Raw genomic sequence first — 15,518 nt, forward strand, 5'->3', positions numbered from 1 at the left:
ACGATCATAATTGGGATTGCTAGTGAAGTTTCTTTTAAGAAAGGAGAGAAATCATTCAAAGATGGGGAGACTTTAGAATTGAGAGTAGAAAATGTGAGTATTTGAGAAGCAGAAATAAACAAACGCTTCCTTCAATTGGAATTAAGTTGTCTGTGTGGGAGTAGTGAAGAGACTGTGATTAGAGTAATAGCATTTAATAGTTAGGTCCGCAGGCCAACAGCCAAATCAAAGCCATTGATGCGAGTTGCCATAAATGCCAAATCCCAACCTGCAACAGTTTAAAAATTGAGAAAATAAAATGTTTTAAGAATACTTCAAGAAGTAATTCATTGGCTGAGAAAGGCTTTGAGTGTGGTACAAATGCAAATTCTTTCTTTGTAACAGTGGAACCACATCCTAATGGGACTTAACCACAGAGACCAGACAGGTCTGACCTTCAATCCTTCCCTCTGTGGTTGGAACTGAATGTTGGGACAATGGGGTGGGGTACAGGCGTGGAAAGGACTAAATTTTTCCAGGGTCCATGCTCTGACAATCACAGCTGAATATGACCAGGAGTGGCCATCCCCTGCTGCTGGTTTTGTTTCTTTGTACATTCTTGATAAGTCAGGGGGTAAGGCGGGATTATGGAGTAATCACAGCAGCTATGATCTAATTAGATGTGCAGCAGGCTCCTATGGCTGAACAGGCTACTAACACTTCTCACTTGTATGTTTGAAACTCTTTCCAGATCACTGCTCAATGACTCCTATTGCCAAGTGCCATTGTCAGGATGCAGAGAGGGGCCAGAATTAGAATCTTGTGAAACTCCCTTGCCTTGGATCAGAAGGCACTGAGCTGTATCCGTGCTGATAAATTTGGTAGCCCACTGTTAATCGTCAACAAGAAGACACTACATTGGTTAATTAACTCTTCCAATCTATTAACTAGATTGTCCCTGAATTTTAGTAAAACTAAGCCAGGCATTTTTCATGTAAAATGAAGAATTTGTTTTATTTTTAAATGAATAGAGCACAATTCTAACTTTTCAGGACCATTTCGAAGCCTCTTTTAACGTTAGTGGGAATTATCAAATGAGATCCCACCACAAATGCTTCCATCTGGACGTTGATCGATGTGTTACCTCCGGCTTTCCCACGCTCATTCCTATGGAAATCAATATCGTGCCACGGCCCCTGAGACATTCCGTTGTAAAATAGGAAACTGCCTCCTGATTACTGAGGACTCTTATCACCCTGTGCCCCAGAACGTAATTCATTCAATCAGCATCTTTGAAATGATTGGGGTCTGATTTGTCTTCTGGTTAGCTTTCCTTATCTCGGCCAGGCCGATCATTTTGAGGAGTTATCCGAAACATTGAGCTAATCATGATTGGTTGATGATGATTAGTCTGTGAAATTATGCAGCCCGGTGAGATTTTGATTTTAATCTGTTTATTACATAGGGTAATTTTCTTCCCTTACATCAGTTAAATTGAAATCTGTGTCTCTGCATGTTTGTGTTACAGACTTAGATTTGTCTGGTGTTCATTAGGAGATCAAAGCATTTAGGATTATTCAACTGGCCTCAAAATTAGAGAGCTTTCTGAATGGAAATCAAAATTTGATATTCTGTGTTCTCACAACTAGAATGAAGGGACTGATTCCATGCACCCTAACTTTGTGGGCAGCACGGTGGCACAGTGGCTAGCACTACTGCCTCATAGCACCAGAGACCTGGGTTCAATTCCCGCCTCAGGCGACTGACTGTGTGGAGTTTGCACATTCTCCCCGTGTCTGTGTGGGTTTCCTCTGGGTACTCTGTTTCTTCCCACAGTCCAAAAATGTGCAGATTAGGTGAATTGGCCATGCTAAATTGCCCGTAGTGTTAGGGGAATGGGTCTGGGTTGTGCTTTGGCAGGTCAGTGTGGACTTGTTGGGCCGAAGGGCCTGTTTCCACACTGTAAGTAATCTAACAGCTGAGCAACTGACTGATCATTACAGGTCTTTCTTGTTAACACTGCTGCTCAGAGACACCAGGCTGCCTTCAATGGACAACTATTCTTTCTGCTGTAAATAGTCTTATCAGTCCTGCCTTCCCTGCTGTAGCAACATACCATAGTGTAAAACATTGAAAGAACAAAAAAATTGAGGTGTGCTAGTCATGCAAAGGTTAATGAGACTGTGGATGCAAGTCCTATCGTCCAAGGTTATCACCAACTCTAATGCCTGTGGTCCAACAAAGCACAATGACTGATTGATTGAGGTTATTCTCTAGAGCAAGAAGAGATTTACAACCTTTCAGTTAGCCACAGTGTAAAGTATGGAGAGGTGGACCAAAGACCAGGTTCTTCTGGCAATGAGCCTGATCCCATCCTGAGAATCTCAAGGCCAGAGATTGAGGATGTATTGCATTCTCAATATTAATATGAGGGGGAATGGATCAAATTCAAAAGCCAGAATGCGTTTTGGTCTCTTCAAGCTTAAGATGACTCATTTCTGCACATGACAATGAACGATCAACCAAGCTTGTGCATCGGGAGTCAGATTTTGACAAGATAAATGCCCTAGCAACATAGCTGCAGCGTGTTGGTTATGACACTGTCCAGTTGAAAAGGAATGTGATTTTACAATATTAAGTAGGATCTCACTTCTAACACAATAGGATTCGGCAGTATATTGAGGCAAACAGTTCTTTGTTGAAGAAGGTGAAACAAACTGCGTATGTAAAAATAGTTAATTGGAGTTTTTGTGTAGTTTTCTCAACAAAGAAACAGCCTCAGGCACAAGTTTGTGTCAAATTGTTTGTGGAACAGCTCTGTGGCGAAATGCCTCAATGCCAGATGGTTGTCAGGTCAAAGTCTAACTTTGAATAATATCCAGCTGCCCTCAGTGGACAACATCTGGTATTTCTTGGCCTCAGTCCTCATTGGCACGTTTTGTGTTTCCTGGTGGGGGTGAGGAAACCAGCAGCTCATCCCATCAGCAGCTAGAGGAGTGTTGGAGGAGAGGAACTGCAGCTCCCGCTGGTGTCCTTGCCTGTAACTGGCAAGCTGCCATCAAGGAGTGTCATTGAACAATCTCAGAGATAGAAAATGAAAGCCATGGTCGGCATGGTGGCTCAGTGGTTAGCACTGTTGCTTCTCAATTCCTGCCTCGGGTTACTGTCTGTGTGGCATTTGCACATTTTCCCCGTGTCTGCATGGGTTTCCTCTTGCAGGCCAGGTGAATTGGCCATGCTAAATTGCCCATAGTGTTGGGTGCATACGTCAGAGAGAAATGGGTCTGGGTGGGTTACTCTTCGGAGGGTCGGTGTGGACTTGGTGGTCCAAAGGGCCTGTTTCCACACTGTAGGGAATCTAATCTATCACACACCAAAGCAGTTATCTCCCAAAATACCTCACTGCTGTACCTATCTACTATATACTTACAGTCCATGGACCGTATAATAAATAAATGCCAGCCCAGCAAACGACGCTCACATCCAGTGCAAGAATAATTTTGATAAAGTCTGTGACAAAGAACTGCAGATGCTGGAAATCTGAAACAAAAACAGACATTGCTTGAGAAACTCTGCACATCTCACAGCAACTATGGAGAGAAAGCAGTGTCAATGTTTCTGATCCAGTGATCTGAAGAAGGGTAACTGGGCTCAAAATGTTAACTCTGTTTCCCTCTTCAAAATTGACGCGAGACTTGCTGAGTTTCTCCAGCAATTTCTATTTTTGTGTCAGATACGAGTGACATCAACTTGGGGAAATTTGTGGTTTTGCACTAAGGTCAATTTCCAGTCAATGTGGTTGTCATTATAAAATATTCAAAGCCAGGATTATTCGGAGCAACAAAAAAACTTCAACACTAAAATTCCACCTGGGGTTTTTGATCAGTTCATTATGGTTTTCTCCTTCTCTTTCCACTTCCCTCCCCAGCTGGACACTAACCTTCTCTGGGGTCTGCTGCTCAGGGTGTATTCGAGATAGGGAGGGCAGACTAATCCTTGGGGGGGGGGGGGCAATTGTGCCATTTACTGAGCCAAGCTGTCACTTAAAAACAAAATCAAAAGTACAAAAACAAGGAAAGAAAGCAAAACATTTGCACTGTGTAGGGAAAAGCAGAAGTTGTGTAGCTTCTGATTTGCCTCGGTAATGCTACCTTTTCAAAGAAAAGTCCAGAATTTTTGTTCTGATGTTTTGAAAAATCCTCAGACTGAAAGGTACACACCTACAAACTTCCCTGACACAACAGGAATTGGACTCTGACCTGAATTTTGTAGCTGAGCTCAATCCTACATTCAATTGCTAACACAGCTGACAAGTAGGATCCTTGACTCTGTGTCCGCTCATCAGCACTTGTTAGCTTTTGGTTTGGGAATGTCATTGTTGCTAATATGGAATATGTGATAAAGCTCAGGGTATACTCACCAGAACCAGGTTTAGCACGCTTGCCTTCATTGCTCAGACCTTTGAGTATAGGAGTTGGGAAGTTATGTTGCGGTTGTACAAGATGTTGGTGAGACCTCTTCTGGAGTACTGTGTCCAGTTTTGGTTGCCCTGTTATAGGAAGGATATTGTTAAATTGGAGAGGGGTCAGAATAGATTTACCATGATGTTGCTGGGAATGGAAGGTTTGAGTTATAAAAATAGGCTGGATAGGCTGGGACGTTTTTCACTGGACCGTAGGAGGTTGAGGGGTGAGCTTATATACATTTCTAAAACCACGAGGACCATAGATAAGGTGAATGGCAGGTGTCTTTTTCCTGAGGTGGAGAAGTTCAGATCTAGAGAGCATATTTTTAAGGTAAGAGCAGAAAGTTTGGAAAAGGATAAGAAGGGCAACATTTTTACACAGCGAGTGGTTCGTGTGTGGAGTCAACTGCCAGAGAAAGTGGCAGTTGCAGGTACAGTTCTAATGTTTAAAGATATTTGGCTAAATGCATTAGTAGGAAAGGTTTAGAGGGATATGGGCCAAATGCAGGCACGTGGGACTAGTTTAGCTTGGGAACATGGTTGGCCTGGACGAGTTGGACTGAAGATACGAGTGTACGGACTCGATGACTCTATGACCAGAGAGGTTGCTGTAAATATGACCTGATTCCCATTGATTAAAATAATGTGCCTACTCTCGTGCTGGGAGATTAAATTCCTCTCTTTTAATTTTATGCTTGTTTATTTTAGCTCCTTAATTATTTCCATGCCTTGCACTCTGCGCTTTGTTTGAGGGAGTGGACAGTGAGTCAATCAGAGCTGTGGATTCTCTGGGGGAATGGTTGACCCTTTTACTTCCTTCCTCATTTTTGACCAGTGATTCTGTTGGTAATATTCAGTACAACATAATGAGATCAGTTGTTTGAGCGAGGTTGCCAGGACTGTGGTTGGAATGTAGACCATTTCATGATCAACATAATTTGCGTTGAAGGGATTAGTCACCGAACCACTGAGTTAGATAAGTTCAACCACAAACTCCCTTAGTCATTGTGATGCTTTGGCAGAGAGAGACTGAACTGAATATCTGCATTCTCTGGAACCCTTCCTCCTTCCTGACCAATCCTAGACACCTTGTGTAAAACGTGGCAAGTCTGTTTAGTTAAAATAATATTGGATTGCAGTTTGCTCCAGAACCTAAGGCACTGATTATATCAGCTACTCACAGAATAGGACAAAACTAGGAATGTTCTGTGGAGGTAAACAGATACAAATCTTTTATTACCGCACAACAGCAGGTGTTTTACGTGGACTGCATTCCTCACAGTCTGTATTTTCAACCTCCACTTTTTTTTTAGTCCGGATTCCCTACAGTATGGAGGTAAAAACAATGACTGCAGATGCTGGAAACCAGATTTTGGATTAGTGGTGCTGGAAGAGCACAGCAGTTCAGGCAGCATCCGAGGAGCTCCTCGGATGCTGCCTGAACTGCTGTGCTCTTCCAGCACCACTAATCCAAAATCCCTACAGTATGGAAACAGGCTCTTCAGCACAATAAATCCACAGCGATCCTCTGAAGAATAACCCATCCCAAACCCATTCTCCCACTCTATATTTACCCCTGACTAATGCACCTAACACTATGGGCAATTTAGCACGGCCAATCCACCTCACTGGCACATCTTTAGAATTGTGGGAAGAAACTGGAGCAAACCTACGCAGACACGGGGAAAATGTGCAAACTCCACACAGACAGTCACCCGAGGCTGGAATTGAACCCAGGTCCCTGGCACTGTGAGGCAGCAGGGCTAACCATTGAGCCATTATGCCACCTATTTTCTATCTCTTTCTTATCCTTCCATCCACCTTCTTGCTGGGCTAAGGTTCCAAAGATGCTCCTCCAATAAATGACCATTATTTACACAGGTGCTTCGGTTTGGTTTGCCTGCCTTCACCTGATGAAGAGGCAACACTCCGAAAGGTTGTGATTTCAAATAAACCTGTAGGACTGTAATCTGGTGTCGTGTGGTTTCTAACTTTGGTTCGGTTTGATGCAAGCCAGGTATTTGGCTAACGGCTGGAATACTCACAGCCGAGAATGAGCCAAACCTCATTAGATTCTCACCATTCACTGCATGGGCCACGATGCAGAGATTTGGAGTGAATATTCAGGGTTGTATTTTATCAGCTCTCTAAAAGCCCATAAAATGGTGAGGAAGGATAGGGGAGAGAATGGATTGTTGGCATTCCCATTATCTTACCAGTGTGCCATTTGCCAGAGGTTGGGTTCTATCACCGAATGTCAATCCCTTGCCTTTCCCCCTTATCTCTGCACACTATTTCTAACCAAACAATCATTTAATGCCCTCTTGAGCGCCCCAGTTGAACCTGCCTCCAATACACTTCCAGGCAGTGAAATGAGAAACCAAAATGTCCAGTTAACCCACCTGTTCAGTGATACATTTGCACATCTCTGAGCAGATGGGACCTGAGCCTCGGTCTCTTCAGTCAGAGATAGGAACGTTAGCACTGCACCACAAGCCTGCTCCCTAGTGATTTGAAATTGAGAATCATCCCTCAATTCTCATTCCCTTGGAGAGAGTAAGCTTTCGACTCAGCAACACAGCAGAGTCCAATCATGTTGTCACTTACAGTTATGCGCCCGGAATCAAGTAAGAATCACCCATGAGGGGGAAAGCCAGTGGAGCAAGGTATTAAGCAAATAGTGCACTATCTCCATAAACTGTGCTACTCCCAAAGACTCAGACTGCCAATGATGCAGTCTGGACATTGGATGTCTGTACTATATCCTTCTCCGTGTTAGATAAAAACCCAAAAGAACTACAGCTGCTATAAATCAAAGACAAAAACAGACATTGCTGGAAATGCTCAGCAGGTCTGGCAGCATCTGTGGAGAGAAATCAGAGCTAACGTTTCAGTTCGAGTGACCCTTCGGTAAAACTGTGCTGAAACGTTAACTCTGATTTCTCTCCACAGATGCTGCCAGACCTGTTGAGCCTTTCCAGCAAGTCCTATTTTTGTTTTCTCCATAGTAGACTTGTCTGTTCTCTGAATCTGCTGCACCTCTCTGTCCTTTGAACTTATATAAGAGTGATTATTGCCCGACTCTTTGGAAAGTTCCATAAAACCCCTTAATTTCTCATTGGTCTCCAAAGCATGTGACTATTGATGTCAGAGTTCCATCATCATGGACACATTTATTGCTGTTTTTCTACAACAAATGCACACATGGCTGCGAAATTAAAGTACGTGTGAGAATGTTTTCCCTTTCAACAAGTAACATGATGTCTGTAGTGTACGGTTTCAGAGTCTTCTCACTGAGGTGTTGCCTGAAGCTCACATTTGGGGCAAGCAAACCTCCCTCTCTGTTTCCCAGATCTTTCGTTTCGGGGGTGTGGTGGGGAGGGGAGGGAAGCACTTATGTCAACTGTAGCGCCCCCTCCACCTACTCCACTGCCTGCGCAGTGAACAGCGATTAACTGGTTACCCTGGATATACAGCTTTCAGCTCGGTTACTAGACAAAGATGGGTTTTCTTTCAAAAGACACAGCAAGAGTCAAAGTCCCATTAGGATCAATGCTCGACAACACCGTGACTGAAACTACAGGGAAACCAGATTTTCCTGTTCGCTTGGATCAAGAATCTGAAACATTTCCGTGTGATACCTTTAATTCAGTGAATGAGTAGCATTCCTGTGTTGTAAGAGTAGGGGAAAAAAAATCCCAACTGTTGCAAGTCTAGTAGTTGAGGTCTCCTGAGGTTAATTAAAAACTACAGTTAATCTAACTCTACCCTCCCGGTATCACTGGGGGTCAAGGTGAGGTTATTTCTGTAGCCTGGAGTAGGGGAGACCAACCTCATCTGAGAGAAAAACAATCACTTCAAGCCACTTGGACAGTATAATTACTCTTACTTCGTACAGCATTTTATCAGAAATAAAAGGACTTTAACTGTAAATGTAGTGTTCCAACAGCTCAAGACCATATTCAGTTAAAAATATTGAAGTTCACCACCCGCTGCCCCTTCACCCTGCTCATCCTAGAGAGTATTGATTGAAATGGAGTAGCGCCCAAGATGTGAGGTGGTAGAATTGGTTCAATTCCACTTAACAGTGGGAGGTACTGATATAACAAATAGGAGCTGCTGGCAAAAATGCACACATAAGGCCATGAAACCTTACACTACAGACTTGTTATGTTGGAAAAGGAAAATGTTCTCACGTTGAAACTAATTTCTCAGCCATGTGTGTGAGTTTTTATTGCCTATCCCCACTGCATAATGACCGTATATTCGTCATTGATGTCTTGGAGTCACCGAAGGGGTAAGGTTCCACAAAACCGTGCTTACACAGCTTTTTAGAAAGAAATAAAAGAAGGATTTGGCAGCTTTCTCACAGAAAGTGGTGTGCTGTGTTTCAACATGATCTCAACTATCGAATTGGGTGTTTATGTGTTATTGATTTAGCTAGGATGACCTAATAGTGGGACTTAGAAGGTTTGCTTACATGTATACAGGATGAATGTATGGAACAGCGTAACTGGAGAACATTAATGGAAGACAGTCACTAAGAAATCCAATAGGGAATTCAGAAGAAACTTCTTTCAGAAAGAAAAACAATGAGACTATTGGACTCGCTACCCCAGGGAGTGGTTGAAGTGAATAGTATGGATGTATTTTAGGCGAAACTAAACAATTATATAAGGGAGAAAGGAATAGAGGGGTGGATTTACATGTGGAAGGGTGCGAGGATATTAAAGTGAAACGTAAACACCAGCATGGATTGACTGGGCTGAAGAGACTGTATCTCTGCCATCTGATGTATAACCATTGCTCATTTTGGTCTAGAGCAGTCCCAGTGCAAAGTGCCATCACAACTGCTAAGCACTTCTCCCAGAATAAATTAGCTGGAGGTAGATATTTATCTCCTGTTCCTTTTCCATGTCAATGGGTCACAACCCTGGAAATCCTCACCTGTTAATATTGCTAACACCTTCACACACAGGCCGCATGAGGGCAGCTCACCACCAGCTTATCTGGAGCAACCAGCAATCAGTAGCACTGTAAACCTCTGGCCTTGCTAGTTCCACTCAGATCTCAAAGTTATTCTGAAATAAGCTCTCACTTGGAGAACTGGTCAATGAAGAAGACCAGCAGGAGTTCTGTTCAAGTGCAGCTGGACAGGCAGCATCTGAGGAGCATGAGAGTCAAAATTTCAAGCATAAACTCTCCAACAGGAGACATTCCTGATGGAGATCTTATGCTTGAAACGTTGACTCTCCTGCTCCTCAGATGCTGACTGACCTGCTGTACTTTTTCAGTGCCACACATTTTGACTCTGATCTCCAGCATCTGCAGCCCTCACTTTCTCCTTGGAGTTCTGTTCACCCTGCTATAGGGAGGATATCATTACATTGGAAAGGGTGCAGAAAAGATTTACCAGGATCTTAACAGGAATGGAGGGTTTAAATTATAAGCATAGGCTGGGACTTTTTTCACTGGAGCATAGATGGTTAAAGGGTGACCGTATAGAGGTTTATATAATCATGAGGAGCACAGATAAGGCCAATAGCAATGGTCTTTTCCGCAGGGTTGGGTGTTCAAAACTAGACGCCATGTTTTTAAGGGGAGAAGAGAAAGATTTAAATGGGACCTGTGGGGCAACGTTTTTCACACAGAGGGTGGTTCATATATGCAATGAAACTCCAGAGGAAGTGGTAGATGCAGGTACAGTTACAACGTTTCAAAGACATTTGGGACAGGTATAGGAATAGGAAAGGTTTTGAAGAATATGGGAGATGTGCGGGCAAATGGGATTAATTTAGTTTGAGAAACTTGGTCCATGGGGACGAATTGGACCGAAGGGTCTGCTTCTGTGCTCTCTGTATGACAAGGCATCTGTTCTTCGTTACTACTTTGGGCTGCTGGGAAGCTGATGAGTGTTAAACAACCTGATATCTAATTTTCACTGATCTGTGATGTCACTTTGGGGAGATATCAGGCAATGACTGTCACCTGTTTTTGATTTCTCCCATGAGTCATCTTTTTTTAGCAGTGTCAGAAAAATAAATATTTGGAGGCAAGAAAAGATTGTCCACATTTATTTTCATAACAGCTCCATCCTCTTCATTTCTTCCTGAGCTCTGTTGAAATGTGAATTGAATCAAAGCTGGGAAGGGTGGCACGGTGGCTCAGTGGTTAGCACTGCTGCCTCACAGTGCCAGGGTCCCAGGTTCAATTCTAGCCTTGGGTGACTGTCTGTGTGGAGTTTGCACATTCTCCCTGTGTCTGTGTGGGTTTCGTCCCACATTCCAAAGATGTGTGGTTCAGGTGGATTGGCCATGCTAGATTGTCCATAGTTGTTCGGTGCATTAGTCAGAGGTGGGGATAGGTTACTCTGCAGAGGGTCAGTGTGGACCTGTTGGCCCAAAGGCCTGTTTCCACACTGTAGGAAATGCAATCTAATCTAAAAACTGGTTCAGATCATAGACCCCTCCTGGTATTGGCCAGGAACTGGGTCTCTTTGCACTGAAGGAAGAGGTACAAAGCTGAGCTTGGTAAATATGTGTTTTTCAAGGGTAGGCCTTGGGATCAGTTCAAAATTATACAAGTCACAGTGACTTGGGAGTGTACCTGTTAACTGCTTTGTAACAAAAGGAAGTCCACTTTTTTAAATTCATTCTTGGAATCTAGGTGTTGCTGGTTAGTCCAGAATCCAGAACCTCTGTCGTACAACTGTGATGCTTTTATTGACAGTATGTTTTACACCCATCTTTCCTCTCTCGGGTTAGACAGAAATCAAATCTTCTTGCTTCTCTGTCATGTAGCTTTGGCTAACATTGTTCCTATTTTTTCCCCTCCATCCATCAGTGATGTTTGATGATTTGAAGATTGATGTCATTTTGAAGTCAATGCAGCCATATTGCAGACAGGTCCCTGAGGCATAAGGCTTTAAGCCTGACTGTGTGATCTAGTAATATGTAAGAGTATGTCATTGCAGGAAGTGATGTGACATCACATGATCTTGCTCTCTCTTGCAGCCTCCTGGTAAGATGTACTTTAAGTGAAGTTCATGTCTTTCTTACCTCAGCAGATTCTGTAAATTTTCTTTTGCAGCACAAAGAGACCAAGATTTTTATATCTACATCCCCTTATGCTCCACCCCTATTTCTGTGAGGTAGCTCAGCTGAACGTTTAATTACCTTATTCTCGGTGTTAATGAGGAAAAGACTTAACAATAACACTGTTCACATAGAGCCTAATCATGTCAAAATATCATAAATTTGGAGGGCAATGCTGACTTGGCAGAAAATAGATTAATTGCTGAGCAATGAAAGACAAAACTGAAATGGCTTATTTCTCTTTCTCTCTCTCCTACAAATATTGGCACAGCTTAGATCTCATGTCCCTCACTCATCAGGTACACAATTCAATTTGGTTGCTCGACCATTTCTAAAAGTTTTTTCTTCCTTATGACTTTCTCCTTTCAGTTCCTATACATGAAGTTTTCTTTCATATGTTTTATCTTGCTCTCTAATGTGTCTTCTCTCTTGTGTATTTTCTCTCTCTTTTTCACTCATTCTCTCTCTCTGTTTATCATCTTTAGCGTTCTCCCTTCCTGGCTTTCTTTCACTTTGTCCCTGGCAGGGTTTCCTCTATTTGATATCTTTCCACCTTCTTTGTTTCAATGCATTGGGCCATTGAATTCTTTCTCTCGCTCTTTAAAATATTAATATAAAATATGAGTCAGCAATGAAGGGTTGGATCCTTGACCCATATCAAAAGTGCATCTATCTTCCCTTCAGGTGGCAATCATTTCCTCTTGAGGTCAAGAAGCATTCCGTGCTGTGGAAGGCATCCTGAAATCTGTAAACCATTTTGGTAGAGAGCTGCAATATAATTTTTACAACCTCATAAATAAAGAAGATGCTCGATTCACATAGTGCAGGGGCCTCCTCCACTCACTGAATTGATTTAAAATACTTTGACGGTCATGTGAATCCTGTGACCTAAACCAGAGGTGGTTTGTTGGTGTGCATTTGATAAGTAAGCACTTTGACTTTCTAAAGCTCTGTAATACATTTCTTATGGATTACATCCCCATTCATCACAGCTGCATGATTAAACTGTAAGCTTGTCCAGGGATGCAGTCCATCTACTTGTGCCACCTGCAGCAATTTGAACAAATCATTTCAAGATCTCTCAGTTCTATAAGGGGGTTTCATCACTTTTAAGGTCCCAAAAACTGTACTTTATAAACATTTGTGTTTAGGTGTTTGAATGCAGCCAGTCATGCTTTTGAATGGTTTGTGGTATCTCCACTAAGCGACAGCTGACAACTATCCAAAACCTTAGCTCTGATTCTCCCCCAAAGATGCAGTCTAGCCTACTGGGAATTTCCAGGGTATTGTTTTTATTTAATGAGATAGACCTCTTCTGGAATATTGTGTCCCGGTCACCCAGTCATATGAAGGATATTATTAAGGTAGAAAGGGTTCGGAAGAGACTTACAAGGATGTTGCCAGGAATGGAAGGCTTGAGTTATAAAGAAGGGCTGGATAGGCTGGGACTTTTTTCACTGGAGCGTAGGAGGTTGAGAAGTGGCCTGATAGAAGTTTATAAAATAATGCGGGGTATAGGTAAGGCAAATGATGGCTGCCTTTTTCCCTAGGATGGGGATTTTTAGGGGGCACGATTTTAAGGTGAGAGGAGAGAGATTTAAAAGAGACATGAGGAGCAGGTTCTTTACACAGAGGGTGGTTCGCGTGTCTAAGTGGTGAATGGGGACACAGTGACAACATTTAAAAGACACTTAGATACGTAAATGAATAGGAATGGTTTAGAGGGGTATGGGCCAGGGGCAGGCAAGTGGGACTAGTTTAGTTTGGGATTATGTTCGGCATGGGCTGGTTAGACCGAAGGGTCTGTTTCCGTATTGTATGATTCTATTGCACAATTTTCATGGATTGAGGCTATTTAGCTTGTTAGAGCTAGCTTATTCCTTCAAGTATATGTATTCCCTTCTGAAATATTACCCAGCTTTTCAGTCCAATAGCAATGACTTGCATTTATGTAGCACCATTAACCTCCTTGGCAATTTCACCAAAAGCCATTGCCTAAATAAAACATTCTAATCCCTCCTCTGGTTTCTGCTGTTAATTATTTTAAATCTGTCTCCCCTGAATACCAGCTGTGCAGCCAATGCAAACAGTTAGTTTTAATCCTTCACAGTATGTGGGTGTCACCAGCAAAGCTAGCATTTATGGTCTATCTCTCATGGTCCTTCAGAAGATGGTGTTAAGCTGCTTCTTTGAAACCAGCTGAGTGGTTTGCTACACAATTTCACAGGGCAATTCAGACATTGTTGCAGGTTTTGAGTCACATTCCTCCATCTCTAAAGGTAATTTCAAACGAGATGGCTCTTTACAGCAGTCTGGCGTTATCATGGTCATGACTACTGATACCAAATTTTCAATTCCTGATTTATCTAGATTCATTGAATTGAAATTGCCCCACAGCTGAGGTGAGATTTGAACTCATGATTACTGATCGTTAATCAAGGCCTCTGGATTACAAATCCAGTAATATAACCACCATGCAACCATATCTCAGTTAGCTAACCAACACTATCAGCACTCCTCACAGTTAGGGAGTCACAGAGCTGTACAGCACAGAAACAGATCCTTCGATCCCAACTTGTCCACGCTGACCAGTTATCCTAAATTAATGTAGTCCCAGTTGCCAGTATTTGGTCCATATCCTTCTAAATCCCTCCTATTCATATACCCATCCAGATGCTTTTTAAATGTTGTAATCGTACCAGACTCCACCACTTCATCCGGTACCTCATTACAAGCATGCACCACCCACTGCGCAAAATGGTTGCCCCTTAGGTCCCTTTTAAATCTTTCCCTCTCACCTTAAACCTATGTCCTCTACCCTGGGGAAAAGATCTTGTGCATTGACCCAATCCATGCACCTCATGATTTTATAAATCTCTATAAGGCCACCACTCAGTCTCCATCGCTCCAGGGAATATAGTCCCAGCCTATTCAGCCTCTCCCTACAGTCTCTATTGAATCCCCACTAACTGTTCTGAGGAGGACAATCCAGTTAATCCTGCATCTGCACAAGGTGACCCTTTACATGAAAAGAGAAGGTAGATTAGGTAGATTGATGTTGATTTTCAACAAAAGGGAGGCATCATTTTCACCTGTAACTGGCAAACTGAGGAGCCTACTGCCTGACATTTACTGAATCTTCTTGCTTTATATTTGCGTTCATTTGAAAGGCAGTGAAAACTAGATTAGTTCAGTAACTGCTGGGTGATTCTGTGTGGCAGCTTACTGACCATGTGCTGCTGATGGTTTTTCCCTGCCTCGACACCAAGATGAACAGCTTTTGCCTGAAACATGGATTCTCCTGCTCCTCAGATGCTGCCTGACCTGCTGTGCTTTTCCAGCACCATACTTTTGACTCTGGTCTCCAGCATCTGCGGTCCACACTTTCTCCGGGTTGATTTTAACCTGGCACTCAATTCTGGCACATGGTCTTTCACATACACAGCAAAACGTCAAGATCAAAGCTATGCTGTTATACAGTCATAGAGTCATAGAGATGATTCGGGGTCGGTTCCTGAGGATTGGAGGGTGGCTAATGTTATACCACTTTTTAAGAAAGGTGGGCGAGAGAAAGCAGGTAATTATAGACCAGTTAGTCTGACCTCAGTGGTGGGAAAGATACTGGAGTCTATTATAAAAGATGAAATTACTGCACATCTTTATAGTAGTAACAGGATAGGACAGAGTCAGCATGGATTTATGAAGGGGAAATCATGCTTGACTAATCTTCTTGAATTTTTTGAGGATGTAACTATGAAGTTGGACGAGGGAAATCCAGTAGATATAGTGTACCTGGACTTTCAGAAAGCTTTTGAAAAAGTCCCACACAGGAGGTTAGTGAATAAAATTAGGGCGCATGGTATTGGGGGCAAAGTACTAGATTGGATTGAAAATTGGTTGGCTAATAAGAAACAAAGGGTAGTGATAAATGGCTCCATTTCAGAATGGCAGGCAGTGACTAGTGGGGTACCGCAGGGATC

This window comes from Chiloscyllium plagiosum, chromosome 28, assembly GCF_004010195.1.
Source record: "Chiloscyllium plagiosum isolate BGI_BamShark_2017 chromosome 28, ASM401019v2, whole genome shotgun sequence".
In the NCBI taxonomy this organism is placed as follows: Eukaryota; Metazoa; Chordata; class Chondrichthyes; order Orectolobiformes; family Hemiscylliidae; genus Chiloscyllium; species Chiloscyllium plagiosum.